Genomic DNA, 16,458 nt, shown 5'->3' on the forward strand with positions numbered 1-16,458 from the left:
TCTCACCTTGTTTCTACAAAAATAGAACATGTCCAAGTATAACAAAAAGAAAGAACCGAAAAGGTGCTGGAGCACAGATTAATCTACCCTGAATTTCCTGCTCCTCAGCTGTACTCTGGCCTTATGCATCATAGCACAAAGCAACTCGCACTGTGGCAAGTTCAGTAAGAGAAGGTATAAGAGGCAAGGCCTGTTTGAAGCTAAGCACAAACAGGAGGCCAAAGTCCAACATTACAATTTCAATGAGTATGAATGAAATGCCCGAAAATATTACACAAAGACAGTAAAAGTACTTTTCATTGTAATTCCTGAGTTCAAGCTAAAAGGAGTAGTACAAAGAGAACAGCTGGGCTTTTCAGAAAATGCTTTGTCTGTGTCACTGAAATCATCTAAAATGAGCCTGTTTAATCTGGATTGACTGTGAGGCCTTCAATGGTGAGTTATGAAACTACATGCTCAGTGGCCTCTTCCTAGAGCCTCTTGATGCAGGACTGCAGAAAGGTGGTGAGGCTGGGGGAGAAAAATGCTCAGGACCATGGTTTCAAGTGATATCTCTTTTGGACTTCCTTCCTTCAGGGGTCATGCTTTGAGATGACTCTTGGCTCCATCTTATTTTCAGGGTGCTGGTCATCTCCTGACTCAGCTGGGATTCTGGTATGCATCAGTGCAAAGGTAGGAGGCCTGGAACTTCCCACTAAAATGTAGCCCTAAGAAGTCACCCCAGAGCCTACATTTCCAAATCATGTGGGGCAACTCACAGAAAGAAGCAAAGGCAGAAGCAAGCGCTTTAGTTCAAGGTATTTGTTCCTCTGTGCTAAGCAGCAGGCAATTGTGCCTCTCCAAAGACACTATACAAGAACTGAGCTGTACTACAGATGATTTTGGGAAGTCACACGCTTTCTTCTCTTTTTTTTAAAAGGTCTGTGAAAGAAAACAAAGGTTAAATGTCCAAGGTGAGTCACAGTGTGAGCTCAAATTGTGCTACATCCTCCTTCCATCTTAAAATCAGTATAGCTGCTGACAGCTTTGGGTTAGGTATCTCTCATTTTCCACCTGCAGCAGCTTGGGATGATGGCTCTGTCTTCCAGATCAAAAGCGCCACAGCGCCAGTGAATGCATTGCTTGTAAGAAGGGGACACAGCTGGTCATTGATATTGCCATCCGTCAAGTCCAGAAAGGGGTCTTTGTAGAGAAGGGCTTTCTTCAGGGTGTGACTGGACAGCACCAGCTGCTGAAACCAATGGGAGGTTGTGAGGCACTACCCTTTTTTCCTTCGGCAGCAGAGCTGCTCATGGTACTTCTGTGTTGGCTGGCATTTGCCACAGAAGCACCACTTTTGGCAGTCTGGGGAAGAGGCCCCTTGTCTAAGAGATTGTCCCAGCTCACATTGTTCATTATTGTGGTTCTTGTTGGACTCATTGGTGCGCATTGGCTAGGATTCTTCATTATCATGGCTCTCGGACTCACTGGTGCAGCAGCTGCCAGCATCACAGAATTTCACAGGGTGGCTCTGCAACAACAATTCCCAACATAAATTAAAGAAAACAGCCTTTGCTGCTTCATCCAACTGCAGAGAGAATTCACAACAGTGATCCTCACCATTGGGTTTTTCATTTGACACAGCACAATAGGGATAATGATGATAGATCAGCAGATCTGGAGGAGGATTGTCTTTCTGTGTTGCCAACGCCCACCCTAGCAAAATCGAATTGACACCTCGCAAGTTGTTTCAACACCAACGCGCTCCCACTGGCACATACACACCACAGGAAAGCAGCGATTTTTAGCTGACTCTAGAAAATACATCCTCTGGTCACAGGACCTATTAACTTGAAGCGGACAATAGGAATCTAGTTTTAGCCCCTCAGAATCTAATCTGGAAAGATGGGGAGGCAGGGGTGGCAGAAACCCAAATCAGTTTGGAATGACATTCCTCAGTTCTGTCTTTTGAAGAGAGGATCCCAAAGGTTAAGTGTCTGTCTGTACCTCAAAAATGCTGTCTTGAGCATGCTGCAAGTTTGTTTTCAGAGGCTTCTTTATCACGGTAACCACTGATGATGTGGCTCATCAACATAGGACACATACATCACCTGCGCAGCAGAAGAAATGAGCATTTTCAGTTGGAGTAGTTCTGGGAGAACTGGGAACAAACACAGCATAGATCTGACCTCAGGGCTTGGGTTCTGCAGTCTGTGTTCCAATAACAATCCCCTGCAACTGCATGTTGCAAGGGCCCACATTTCCAGTGTCTGGGACAGCAAAAACATGGGGACCTGCAGGGGCAGAGGGAAGAGGAGGAGATGGTATGGAACTAACTGTAGGAATGTGGTTGTGCGGGGCCTTTAGGTACTCTCCTCTTCACTCTTCTTTAAAAATACATGTCTAAAATGCTGGGGGATTAGTAGAGGCAGCCTAGAGAAATAACCATTAATGTCTTGAAAAAGAGGAAGAGGCTTCGAGCAATGCCCTTTTCATGGACAACCCTTTCATGACATCCTTCTGCTGTTTTGAAGGATCACTGTTCCCTGCAGGTTTTTGTGAAAGAGCTGGTGTGACTCTGCCATGCCAAGATTGTGTGTAGAGCCCACTGCACTCATGCTGTGCACAGCTCCATAGAAGCTTCCTGGATCAGCTGCATTTTTGTGTCCATAGAGCAGCAATTTACATTCTTTACCTGTCTTGGATTCAGCACAGTCTCATACTTCTTCCTGTTGTAAATTTTGTAGAACGGTGATTGTCCGCAGCTGGAGCCATGACCTACACAGATAGCAATTTCAATGGCACTCACAACTTGCACACGAAAAAAAAGCAAGTAGTGATTCCACTTTCTTAATGAGATTGTGTCTCCAGAACTGTTTTTATTAACACAAAAAACAAGTCTCTCACCAAACCAAAAGAGGAGATCATGGACCCAATGTTTTAAATTAGTTCAATGCCATTAAATTTTCTACCCTTAAAGAAAGCAGAAAAGAGTAACTGGGAGGCAAGATCTGTACCATTCATTCAACTTAATGGCTTTTCTCTTTTTGTCTCTTCACAATGTATCTTTGTCTCTTCACAATTCAATCAATCACAACATTTCATAGACCATGTCAGACACTTTGCAGGGGAGAATAAACAACTTGAGAGGGAAACAGTGGTGACAGATGGGGTTAATGACAATAACATCATGTCATGATGATACCTGTTACTGTCTCAGTCTTAAACAACAATCCTGCCTCTCTCCCAGCCCTGCCATTTCATCCTCAGTTTTGCTCTCCTATGCTACTCAGTTCAGTTTAGATCTACTCATCTGACATGACTTCCATCCCAGAATGATGGACAGGAGAAAGGAGAGGGGTATATGGCAGAAGTGGCGCTAAGGAAATAGCAAGCTTTCTTCTCCCTCCACAAGGAAAAAGAATTGCATTTACTGTGTCAAAGACAAGGACATCAAACTGTATTCCATAGACTTTGAAAAGGGTTCTCTTCTCCTTCCCATGTGGTAGCATGTAGTACCTTGCATATCTGCAAAACAGTAAATTAAGATCTGTGCAGCTTCCCTGGGGCATATAATGCCATGAGACTACAGAACACAAAAAGATGTGTAGTTTCTTCTCCCTTTTTCCTCCAGCCCTTTCAGCCTTCTGAAATGAAGGTGCTGAGGCCAGCTTGATGAAGAGTGTTTTGCCCAGCATCTGACCTGGCAGTCTAAACTAAATTAATACATATATAGAGACTTAGGCAAATTAAAAATCCAACTAATGTCCAATGAGTGTTTAGCTGTCTCAATTCAAATTGGAACCTGAAGCTGCAGAAAGAAGTTCAATCACAGGTAAAGCAGATAGATAGAAAACCCAGCAAGGATATGTGAGGAGCTGGCAATGACAAGAGTGCTCATGCTCTGAAGGCTTTAATATCATGTTATCCAAGACCAGCTCTGAACTCCTGAGCACACTTCAGCATGCTAGATATCAGCCATTTTCCATTCTTCGATCAGTAGAGAGTGGCAAGAATCATGTGAACCTTTACTAGTAATTTCCAGTTTCTTATTCTATCAAGAACATGACCCTCCTGATGCACAGCTCACATCAGCTTAGGGATCAATAAGCAGTCACAGAGCATGGAACAAAGAGATCTTTTTAAATCTGACAATGAAAAGCTGGCAGTACAGACAAAACCATTACATTAAACTGAAAGACATACTAAAACACACAATGGTACTAATATCCAACCTCTGATAACACCACCTATATGTCTTCTGCCTCAGACACACTGTTAGGACTTAAAGTGCTGTATTGTTCTTGGCTGGTTTACTTGAGTGATCTCTAAGTCCTGTTCTCCTTCATTTAGATACATAATTTGAACAGGAATTTGCTTAGCTAAAGGGAAAGAAGGTCAGTTCCAGGGGTGGCAGATACTCACAGATCAGTCTGTCATTGCTAATCAAAATTTGTTTTATAGTTGATTGCCTGTTCAATTACCAAAAAAATAAACTGTTTAAGAGGATATGTCTAGTGTAAATGCCATCAGCTCAGCCCTCTGCTTTCTAGCATCTCCAGGTACTCATTCAGATGATAGGGACATCTAAAGAAAAATACATTTTCCTCCTTCCCTTTTCTTTGGGTTCAGCCCCTGCTGCTCTTTGCCATCTTGATGCTAACAAACCAGCCCAGAGCAAGCTTTTACTTGATTCCACTCTCTCCTGCACATCCTACTGCAAGCTAAGTTTGGCAGACTTTCAGAGTGTCTTTAATCAGAGTTCCCTAGATCATGCGATCATTCGCTTCCCATTCACTGCGATATGATTTGTATTCTCTGAAGGCAGTGAGTCACTCAGAAAAACACATTGTAATGTGTTCTGCTTTCTCCTTGCTTGCACAGACATGAAATTCCCTTTTTCCTGTGCTGAACGGTTCCATGGTCTGTGGCCAAGACATATTTTACTGGCCAGCTTTTAGCCTCTGAAGGCTGCAGGTCAGTTAGGTCTTATTTGAAAGTGTTCCTTAACTCTTTACAGGATTAGAAGTTTTCTCTAGCCCTCAGGGTAGAGGTTATTTCACATCTGCTCTTGATGGCATAGAAGCCTTCTCCTCTGTAACAGCTTTGTGCTTAGACCTGACCTGTTAAGAGCTTTCTTGATCACTGGCTGAAGCTTTGCTCCCTTGCACCTCAAGTAGTTCTTTTATTTTGGAAGGCTAAAGCCTGTTTCCATTTAAGTCTATCACAAAATTGCTTTGGAACTGGGATGAAATCAATACGGCTCCATGCAGACAGAGGTTATAAGCTGCCCAAAGCAGCTTTCCTGACTTCTAGGACAGCTAGACTGCAGGGGAAGCAGCATTCTATGTGCCCTGTTTCTTATGCTCTTTTCCAAAATTTTCTCCTGCTATTGATCTTTGTTAGATTTAGGACACTGGGCTGGATGGACCTTTGATATATTTTACATTCTTATGACATGTCACTGATGTCAAAAAAGTTTTTTTGAAATATATTACTTGTAGGATAATTTCTAGCTCTCCCCCCCTTACTCACTTGGGTAGTTCTACTGAAATCAGCAGCTCTGTTTATACAAGTTGGCATACACTAGCTCAACAGTGTGGCAGGGTTTGTGCATGTTCTTCGCCAAAACATCCATGCTTGTTTTAAATAGTATTATGCTCAATCTATTCACTGCTCTTCAACTTTCACTGTCTTTGCTTTTTAAATTGCTGCACTGAACTACTCTGCTCCTCTTTTTAAATCCTGGAGACATTACAGAATGACATTTCTTTGCCAATAAACCCCTTGATTTACAGATACAGAGTCAGGCCACCAGGATGTGGTCTGACATCATGCACACTCTCCCAGTAGCCTATGTTCTCAGACCAGACTCACTTCCTGCAGCAGAGATTTCAGCTGAATTGCAGCAAAATAATCTTGCTACAGACTGGTATTTTGATGCTTAAAAGATAACAAACTTTGGGCAAACCTGTTCTTGGCATTTTGACCCCAGCTGTTAATCTGACACTAAACATCCTCAAAACTACTCCACTGTCTTCTTCCAAAAGCCTTCTCGGAAACTGCTTTGCCTACAAAAATGTATTCAACAGAAAGGTTGCTGGCCTCAGCCTCACAGCGCTATCTTGCTTTTTCCTTGTGATCTCCCTCACCTCCTGACTGTGTTTGCCAGGTCAGAGGGAACACTTATTTGTTCTTCATTTGCACAGCTCCAGCACAATGCAGCTTTGGAATACACTGGCAGCTCCTAGACAGTGCTGGCACTCATGTTAGCATCACAAATGTATGAAAACCTATAATGTAACAATAATCATGCTGTGAGTCAAAAAAAGAGTGTTGTTACACAAGAGTTTTGACCTAGATTTGAGGCACAACTTTAGTTTTAAACATGCTGATAAGCATTTGATAAATGCTTTGTGTAACTATTTAGAACTGGAGTCACATCAAGATTTTTTTGTCAAAGCTTCTCATAAATCTGCTATATGCACACAGAACCAAAGGCTCTAATTTGCTGTTGAATAAATCTTGATTCAGTGAACTGTGGGGCTACCCAGATGGAAGAAAAACGCTTTTTTATTTTATTTGTGTTAATTGCCTTGGGAAACTCACAAGTTTAGGTAGTTTCAAGCCTCAATTGCCATATGGTGGAATCTGCCCAAACTATTCTCTGTGTTAGCTCCCAGAATACTTGTTGGAAATTTCTAGGCCTTTCAACACAGAAATAAAATCTCCTGCAATACAAGCATGCTCATTTGGGAGATGACTGTGATGATACATCCATACAACTGCAGTAACTGCAGGTTAAGAACATGACTACAAGAGTGAAGAAGGAGAATCAAACATCTTGTCATTCCAAGTCATCATTCCCCACACCTCATCACATCTTTGTTTCAACTCAAAAAACATGCTACTTGCTTCATATAACATTTTTTTAACTGAAGTGGAATCCAGGCTTTATTTTTTTGTCATCAGGGCAGCAGAAACCATACTTTGGACTGCAGTCATAAAATCAGCTGTCCAAATTACAGTCCCAGTTAATCTCAATGGCAATGATTCCTCCCTAGAAACAGACACAGTAAGCTTAGGGACTAGTGCTGTGTTGCTGCCTGTGCTAAACTGCAGTTAAAATCAGCGGAGACTTGAGGGATGCCATTGGCAGGGACGTATCTCTATAGACACACTAACTCATAAGCAACATTTGCCAATCAAGCAGTCTTCTATGGAAGTGACTTAGTTACATGAGCTAAAAGCTACCAGTCATTCCTGTCTTCTGTCTGTTTTTCTTCATCTTAGTAGCACAAGTGTGGATGTAGCCAATCAACTGTGACTGTCATTTCGTTGCTTCAAACTACATATAGGCTCAAACCAAAAGCCTGAGTGCAAGCCTAAGATTTGTAGGCACCCAGTCTAAATGTTTCATCTCAAATGCACTATGCCAGGCTGAGACTCAATATATGTGCTCAGTTGATGACTCTGGGCATGACACTTTGTCTCTACTTCTATTCTACCCATCTGATAATATTGACTTTCTAGAGGTATGGCTGAATACTGTGTTAAGGGCATTTGGCTCAATACCCTAAAGAACAGAGGGAAAATGTAATGGCAAAAATAAGTGCTTTTTGACTCTGAATGTAAGCTGCCATTTGTGCCAGTCTGACTTTTGGATGATTCCCCAAGCAACGTGATTTAGGATCTGCTTGAGTAGAATAAAAAGATGACCATGAGTGACAGGCTTGTATACGACCTACTTAAATGCACTGTGCTTTGTAAAAGGGGTTCTGCATGCTACAATACTAACAAAATAATATCAACTCTGTCAACATGGGTCCCATCCTGTGAGATGTTAAGCACATTTAATTCTTGAAAGTTGGGATTACTTTGCTTCTCACACAATCAGTTTCTAAACCTAGAATAATTCCATTATATGCCAGACAGCAAAACATGCAGGAAGAGAATCAAGCAAATGATTTAACACTGAGCATGAAAAAAACAGTGATATCACAGACCTTTACTGCCACTTCAGAAAAATTCTCTTTTGCTTCCTGAAGGATATCTCCTGGATGGAAAATTGGACAGAGCGGGGAAGTTATATTGTTGTATGTATAGGAAGTATTTAAATTTGGTGAAATATTTAGTCTGTGAAGAACGCACACAATTGTTTAAATTTAAAAACAAGCTGTAGCAGATACAGGTAAGGGACTTCACACTTAGTAGAACCCGCGTTAAAATGTGCTCGGTTTGTAAGTATACAAGCTTTTGGTTGTGTAGCTACCAGATCTATATATCCCTAACTGGGCTCTGGGAATCAAGATGAATTCTTTACTCTTTGGATATTATCACCAGCAAAATTTTACCTGTGTGAATGAAACACTTTCACCTTATAATTTGAATCACACGTCTGTTGTGCTGTATTTTAGTGATTTTACCCTAACATAAACCAGTTTATCTAAATGAACAATTCTGTTGTCCAGTGCATGAGAGAAATAGAGTTATGCTGGAAGGCTCTGTTCCCAAGCTCTCCTTATTTCTCTTGGTTCCTGAAGGGTTAATAGGGCTAAAGAATTATAGAAACCTGGTATTTGTCATTCAGGCAGATACAGCCCTAAATGCATAGCCTTTCTGAGTAAAGAAGGTGCCAATTTATATAATCTTTTTTTCAGAGCACAACTACTCACTCTTCAGAAAGCATTGAGGAATGTTTGCACTTACATGGTGTAATTAAATTTTGGGAAGTGAATGTTGTTCTTTATTAGCACAGTGAAGTCTTCAGAACTCCTCAGAACAGCAGGCCTAAAAAGAAACATCAAATTAACTAACTTCTTTTACTTAAATACATCAGTTAATGTTATACTACTTTACTATTACCTGGAAAGCTGTCAGTAGGACGAATATGTTGCTAAGAATAACAGATGGAAATGCAGGGAGTTAGGTGGCTCAGGGGATCAAGAAAGATATAGGTGGTTTTCTTAGTTTTAGGTATAAATTGTTCTCTATTGCACTTGTTTGTGTGGGCCAAGCCTAACTAGAGTCGCTACATTCAGCTGAATTAGGATCTCAGGAGACTTCTCATATAAATCCTGCTATAGAATAATAGTGAGAAATTACACCATTTGACAGCTGATGATTTCTGCATAATGAAGTGGCAGTTTCATTGCTGGTCCTCAGAGACAGGTGGCCATTTACACCAGAGCTGCACAGCTAGTAAGAGTATAAGAGTGAGCCATGCGCTCAAATCCTAGAGAATGTCTCTGGAAGTCAGGTGTCAATCACATCACCAAAGGTTGTCCTGCCTTCCTAGCAGATACCAGCTTGAGGACCTCCCCTGCAGTGTTCTGTGTCACAGTGGTTTGTGTCACTAAATATGTAGGTGGAATGCAAACACAATGGAAAGCAGCTGCCAGTCTGACCCTTCCTCAAAAGAGTGATTTCTCTGAAGCTAATTTGGTGGGAAAGAAGGAATTTTCCCACAAGTTGCCAGCTGGGTAACCTTGGCCTAGACTGTGTAAGCCAACCTCTGCTACACTCCAGGACTTGCCAGGGCTATAGGAAAGTAAAAGGTACAATTTTTAGCATTGTTTGCCTAGCATAGGGACTATGCTGAACTGGAATATTGCCATTGTTCCATTTTAAGAATGAGCCTGGAATATTTTAATTTCTATCAAGACAGCCATTCCAAGGGGGACACCCAGTCTTCAAAGTAATCATCCACATAAAGGACAGCGCTTCTAAGCAGGGAATATTTTTCCTATCATTGTATTTTGAGCAATGCCTCTGCATCAGAGAACTGTGATGAAAAGAAGCACGTTAGCTGGACGACATGCAGCTTCCGTGGGGGACTTCTCATGAGTGTCTTCTAAACCAAGTCAATGAATGAGATGTGATTGCAAACCAGATTAACACTTCTGGATGCTACCTGGACACAAAAGTCACTGATAAGTTTCAGTGTATAACAGTCAAGACATTAATAATGTTGATTTTTAAAAAACTAAAAATGAATGAACCTGTAATGTGAAACTGCCCATAATTCATCCATTGGGAAGCATCTGGAATCTGATCCAAAGGTCTTCTGAAAAAGGTGTTGCAAACACCTGTCCTTCAGCCAGCTAATGTGACAACTATGCCCAGCCTCAGGCAGAAATGAACTATCAAAAATAAAGGAATCTTCTTGCCAACATGTAATGGCTTTGTTCAGCTCCTGCCATAACTAACAGGAAGGAAAAGGAGGCCTCCTGTATAGTTCATGAAACTTACCTTTCAAAGGAATTTGAACAATAAAGACAATCATGGGTGTAACCAAAGCCCTACATTGCTGCTGCTACCTCAGTATCTCAACCAGATAGCAACGCTTCCTGGGCTCTGACCTTGGTCTTATGTATCATTCTGGTAGAAAATAAACACTCAGCTTTGTTTTTTAGTGATTCCTCATTTTTTTACTTGCCAATGGAACTTGTGAAGGAACTTTATACATCAGAGGTTTGGATCAAGCCTCTCATCCATTATTTTTGGTCCTTGGTATTGACTACTGGCACTTCAGAGGAAGGTTGGGAAACAAGACAGAATGTGTCAATGGTGCGATGTAATTAAAAGCAAAATTCCCTCTGTAACATATGCAGCAGTGAGCCTACGCAGTGTGACATTTAAAAATGACTGCCAGTCACTGAAACTTTATTAAAAAACCCTAAGATTTCATTAACTCAGGAAGCTCATGCATATCTTTCCCGGATGCTGTATGAACAATTACAGCCTTCCTGTTGTTGGACAAACCCTTTTTCAGATCACAACTCTGTCCACGGGAGAAGGGAATGGAAATTCCTTTAAAGAGCTGAAAAAAACCTCAGCAGAAGGAGCTGTAGGAGGCATTGTGGGCTCTGAAGGGGACCTGGCAGTGGAAAAAATGCTCAGTCTCTGCAGAAAACCCTGAATTAGGGAAAAGGTGGGATATATACATAGAATCACACTTGTATCTTTTAAAAGCAGTGAGTTAATAAAAGTGATAATTGACCTAGTTTCTTACAGATATATTTCAAAGCTGGTTGAGAGGAGCTAAAACTGATTATAATTTGCTCTCAGAGTATAATTTCCATCATTTCAGTTGAAATCAAATATTCTATAAAATTTTTTCATGCTTTGGCTGATACAGAATAGAAATAGAACATTTTCATCTTGGAACACCGTACAGTCATGTGGTTACAAAAAAAGATGAGGCCCTCCATCCTACTCTCTAGGTCACAGCAGCATTGTTCCGTGAAGTCTTCTTCCTAGAGTTTTCTTCGGCTCACCGTTACAGATTGCCAGCATTGAGGTCTTCATCGTCTACCCAGAGAGGATGGAGAGACTGTTCTTCAGCCTGAGGTGGATCCCCAAACACTAGCCTGCAACACAATGTACAATCAATCTACCCCTACTGTTCTTGGAGGTGGAAGCAACCTCACTGTGATAAATGAACCCACAAAGAACTTCTACACCACAGAGACCCAAGTTAGGAAACTTTTTATTTCTGTCACCGATTAAACCTATCTTAACGTTGATGCATTTTCCTTGACATTTGAATTAATGAGCCAAATGCCTCTAGTGAATTCAAGATGAGCCTGTGACATCTGAAACTGTTTCTATGGCAGCTGCATGATGATACAAACTGGAGGCTATGACTTCACTGCAGATCATACAGCAGGACAGATTGTTAGAAGTTATTTAGATATTATAATGAGTGTTAACAGTATGGCTATGAAGGAAATAGTTGGTTTACATACATGAGATCTGTATGTGTCTAAGCAAAGGGTTTATCCTAAAATTTCATGACTTTGTCAAAGTAAATCCTTCTTTGACATTAAAAAAATGCAGGTATCTCTTTCACTTACTCAGGGTTTTTTTCCATGGATTCCACAGCGCACCGTGCCCTGACCTCACAGGTTTTAACAGTTGCATTATAATTCACACATCTTCCTGTTTGAATTCCTGGAGAGAAACAAGCTCTTACTCAGCAAAGACAAGAGTGTTTTGCTAATTAGAGACAGTTTCAACATGTCAGTGGATTCCTCTTCAAATATAAGATAGGGAGCTTGACATTTCAGATTGTTGCAGCTTTCTATAGGAGGAAGCTGTAGGAAGAACTATCCAAACCATGGTCCTGCCACACCTCATCAGTCCTTATTTAGCCGTTTGCTTGGGTCAACAGTGCTTGTTATTGTTTGGGCTAAGGGTGAAGTAATTTCCTTCATAGTTTTATGTGAAGTTACATATCTGAGTCTTGGGATAAATCAAGAAACAACTCTTTCAGTCAGAAGTTTAATTCTACAACATAAGCAAATTAAACAAGGATATAAAGGTGGGCAGAAAACCTTAATTCTTTCTGCACTCCTGGAAATTCAGCATTTTCTGTGAGCATTTACTCTTTACCAGGGAAAGTGATAATCCAGCCAGCAGTCCAAATTCAGGGAATCTCAGCACTACAAAGAACTCACATAGCTGATGAAAACAGTATGATGCCTTCTGGACAACTGGTCCCAAATAGAGGACACAAGTTCCCTGACTTATTCTGAGAACTACCTAACCATCATAGGGGTGTTACAGACCCTTCACACAGATCCTGCAGTCACTCCACTTGCTAAGCAGCCATGGACTTCGATGGGAGTGACTATGATATCGGCCCTCATTCACACCAGTCCGTACTCTTCACATCTCCCCTTCCTCTGCTCCCTCTCACTGTTTCTCCGTTTAGTAAGGGATAAGAACTAATTTTTGTGGTTTTGAAAATATATTCTTAGATATCTCTTAGGATTCTGTACTCTTCTACTGCAATTCTCCAAGTTGGATCTTGCACATGCTGCACTGGTCAATAACGCAATAGAAGATAGTACTCACAAAAAAAAAATTTCAATCTGAAAATGCTGTTTACGTACCTTCACTGTGGATATCTACACTCCCTTTTTCACAGGACTTGTTCTGCAGAGCAGATAGCTTTGGCAAAGTGATACTGGAAAAAAAAATTACATTAAAAGAGCAATATAAATATCTCCCTCTGCACACCTATGTAAAAAGTCTTACTCAGCTTCAATGTAAAAATATTGAATAATAAGAGAAAATAACAATGTAGAGGAGGTATAACCCTTACTAAGTATTTGGCTTATAGGAGATAAAGGCTCAGCTACCTGCAAAACTAGAAAAAAAGCCCCTTCCTTGCTTACAATAACATTTTTGTTTATTATTTATGTCTTTTCCCATTTTTCACACTCTCTCCTATACTATTAAGCACAATAAATTTAATACTGGACTATTTAATTCTTTGTTTACTAACAGTCCCATGTACTTTTGCCAGTGAAAGTCAACATGTATTCGGGAACTACTCTGCAAGGCCCCACTTCTAGGCCAAGCAAATGAAAAGGAGAGCTGCAGCTGATGACCAGGTTTGACCTACAGAAAGGAAGGAAAGGGGCATGTAGGAATGAGCAACAGTAATAGTGAGAGCACCATATTAGCAGAGAAGCTGATAGCAATTCTGTAGCTCCATCATTCCTTCAGGTTTTCCTCCAGAGCAGCAGCAATGCCAGAGAAGGTGGACAGCAATCACTGGCCTGAATGTCATCACCTCCTGAAAGTGATGCAGATAGATTTGGCTGCAAGGTCATTGGTGTGAGGCAAAGTCACACCTGCCAGCTGATTCCCCGAGAAAGAAAAGGAGCAATTAAACTAGATCTTGCATGTTATCTGCTGAGATACAGACATAAAGAGCAACAGTATTTGCTTGTACCAGACTGCTCCAAGGACAGTCCACTCTTTCACATCAACATGCATTCGATACATCCCAAGTATAAATCACGAAACATATTTACCTCAGGGCACCTCTGCTCAAGCTGATTCTCTGTCTCAGTGGTGTTGGTCATCACGAAAAAAGAGTCTACTGCCTACATGGAGGAAAAAATATGAATCTGACTGAAATTTCACATATTTGATTCAGACCTCAGTCATTCCAGAACATCACCTGGAAGGACAACAAGGCTACTCATGCTCTACCTCCCCCTGATAGACATTCAGATTCTATCTGGCTCAAACAGGACAAGCCAGGGACATCATCAGGGCAGGAATGAGCAGCCAGAGGCAAGAAGGCACTGATTTTTTTTTTTTAAACTGGCATTACAACCTAGAAAGATACACTAGCATTAATTGGTAACAACACTACTGTGTTTAGTACAGCTATACTGGAGTGAATCTGTTCTTAGGTTTGCTATTACCAAAATACTAAACTGATTATGTAAAAATTGTGTAACAAATAGGACCACAGAAACCTCATAAAAGAGGATATTTTTTTTTCCTTATATTAAGGGAGGAAGGGAAGATGTGGCTTCAAACATTGCTGTCTCCAATGTAAAGTAATCACATTGAGTGGTAGGACAGAGACATGTCAGGAAAGCAATCAGATATATCAATGGAAGACGACTTGCCTGCATCGGTATAGTGTATTCTGCTGTATCCCAGATCCTGTTGTTTGTGTAAGCCACTTCCTTCACAGTAGTGCAAACTGAGCTGTTAACTTCATCCATCTCCAGATAGAGTCTGTAAGCGATCAGTATACAACTGGCCAGATAAAACAGAAAGGACAAATAAGCCCATAAGAATAAAATTGGTCAGCTTCTTTGTATCAGCTTCTTTGTATCATTCTTGGACAAAATGCACCGCAAAATAGAAGTCAGATGGACATTTTCAAGTAATTGAGAGCCATTTTGTGTGAGACACATGCATCAGCTGGACCAAAGTCTGCTGTGGTTTCACTTTTGCAACTTTTGGCTTTGTCAGAAATGAATTGATACACGCAAGAAGAGAATTTCTATTTCCCATCCTAAATTATATAGACAACATGAGGTGACATTCTGACCCTTCAGATGCCATTTGTGAAACACCAATTAACTGCAACAGGGCTTGATGTCATCCAAAAACTTCCACCCATGCCGTGTTGCTGTGTACCTAGACTTTGACTTTTTCTGTCACAAACGGTAGTGTCCTCTCTACATTTTTTTAAGAGAGCTTAAAATACTTAGTCCTGAGCTTTCCAGAGTGACTATTTTTGTGCCTCATGCTGAGTGCTTCAAAAACCTTTGTTTAATGTTTCCACTTTCTCATGACTTGAACGTGTTAATAAAAGGAGGAACACCACCTCTGTTTTTAAGCTGACAGGAAAGTCATCTAGCTCATCTAACTCAAAAAAGCACTGTCAACTTTGAAAAGCTATGGTATGTTCAGAAAATACTTTCCACACTACATAAAAGTGATGTAAAAGGTTTGCTTTGAAAAACAAGCCACAAGAGCTAGCGCCATTTCCATTTAACAACAGACTGGCTAGAGGGGGGTAAAATAGTATGTGAAGAACAGAAATACAAAGCAACTGATCAATGTTCCTTTATTTATACCATCTATTATAATAGCATTTCAGCCTTTTCCTTCTGGAGAACAGTACTTTGGGATAACCATGTTATTGAAAACTGGCAGTGGGAACCCAGCTCTGAGCAGAAGTAGGTGGGTATAGTACCTTAGTAAGGCAACTTGAATTTCCTGCAGACTTGGTTTTTTATGAGATTGGGATCAGTGCGCTCAATGTCCTGGCTTGCTGCCCTCCCATGAGAATGAAACCAACTTTATGAACTTCGGCAGACTTTGTTCAGCAAACACTTATCACTGAGAACAGCCCTAGTTTGGCAGCAAAGAGGAAAATCTGCCCTTTAGAGGCAATCAGTTATTGCATATTCCTAAAACATCTTATTGTTCTTAAAATCTGCTGCAAGGAGTGACTTGCCATTTCATCTGACCCTGAATAGGAGACTCTACAGAGCAGACTTGAATCTCAGAAACACTGGTGTAAATCTGTGATTATTCGGTGGAGTTATTTTGGATTTTTCAGACAAGAAACAAAAACAGACGGCATGGTAACAAATAAAACTGCAAGTGTTTTTTAGAGGAAGCTTAGTTAACTCTGTCCAAGCAACCCCACCTTGTTAGGTAACATCCTATGCCACACTCCCACCACAAAATTCCCACTACCACATCCATCTTCCAAGAATGGTCTAACACCAGATCAATGGTCTTTTTTGCTGCCACAAAACTCAAAGTGCTGAAAGCCAAGTTGTAACCAGACAACCCCCAATACAAGAAGCATTTGCTCACATATAACACAGCATTCCATCACCATGCACTTACCAAACAGACAGAGCAACAGTTGTATAAAGGAAACATTTCACACATCCACAAGTAACACTCTGAATGTGTATGTATTTCGGAGAGTCGCACTGAGTCAGGCACTCCAGCCAGCCATGTACACCCATTGCTAGCACTTCCTGTGACTTATTGGCTTTTGAAAACTGGAGCTGCCTGGTGCTGTCTTCTTCCACCCCTGCATCTTTCTCAGGCCACCCCACTTAAAGGCACAGTCAGAAACCTGTATGAGAATGGTACCACAGGCCTTTTAAAGATGGAATCAACTTTTAAAGTTGA

At 40.9% G+C, this 16,458-nt stretch overlaps 1 pseudogene; it reads right to left on the reverse strand.

The window, feature by feature from the left end:
• Nucleotides 1-971: 971 nt before the first annotated feature.
• Nucleotides 972-16,368, reverse strand: LOC115346471 (annotated as a pseudogene).
• Nucleotides 16,369-16,458: the final 90 nt, after the last annotated feature.

The sequence above is a fragment of the Aquila chrysaetos genome, chromosome 9 (genome assembly GCF_900496995.4).
Source record: "Aquila chrysaetos chrysaetos chromosome 9, bAquChr1.4, whole genome shotgun sequence".
Classification (NCBI taxonomy): Eukaryota; Metazoa; Chordata; class Aves; order Accipitriformes; family Accipitridae; genus Aquila; species Aquila chrysaetos.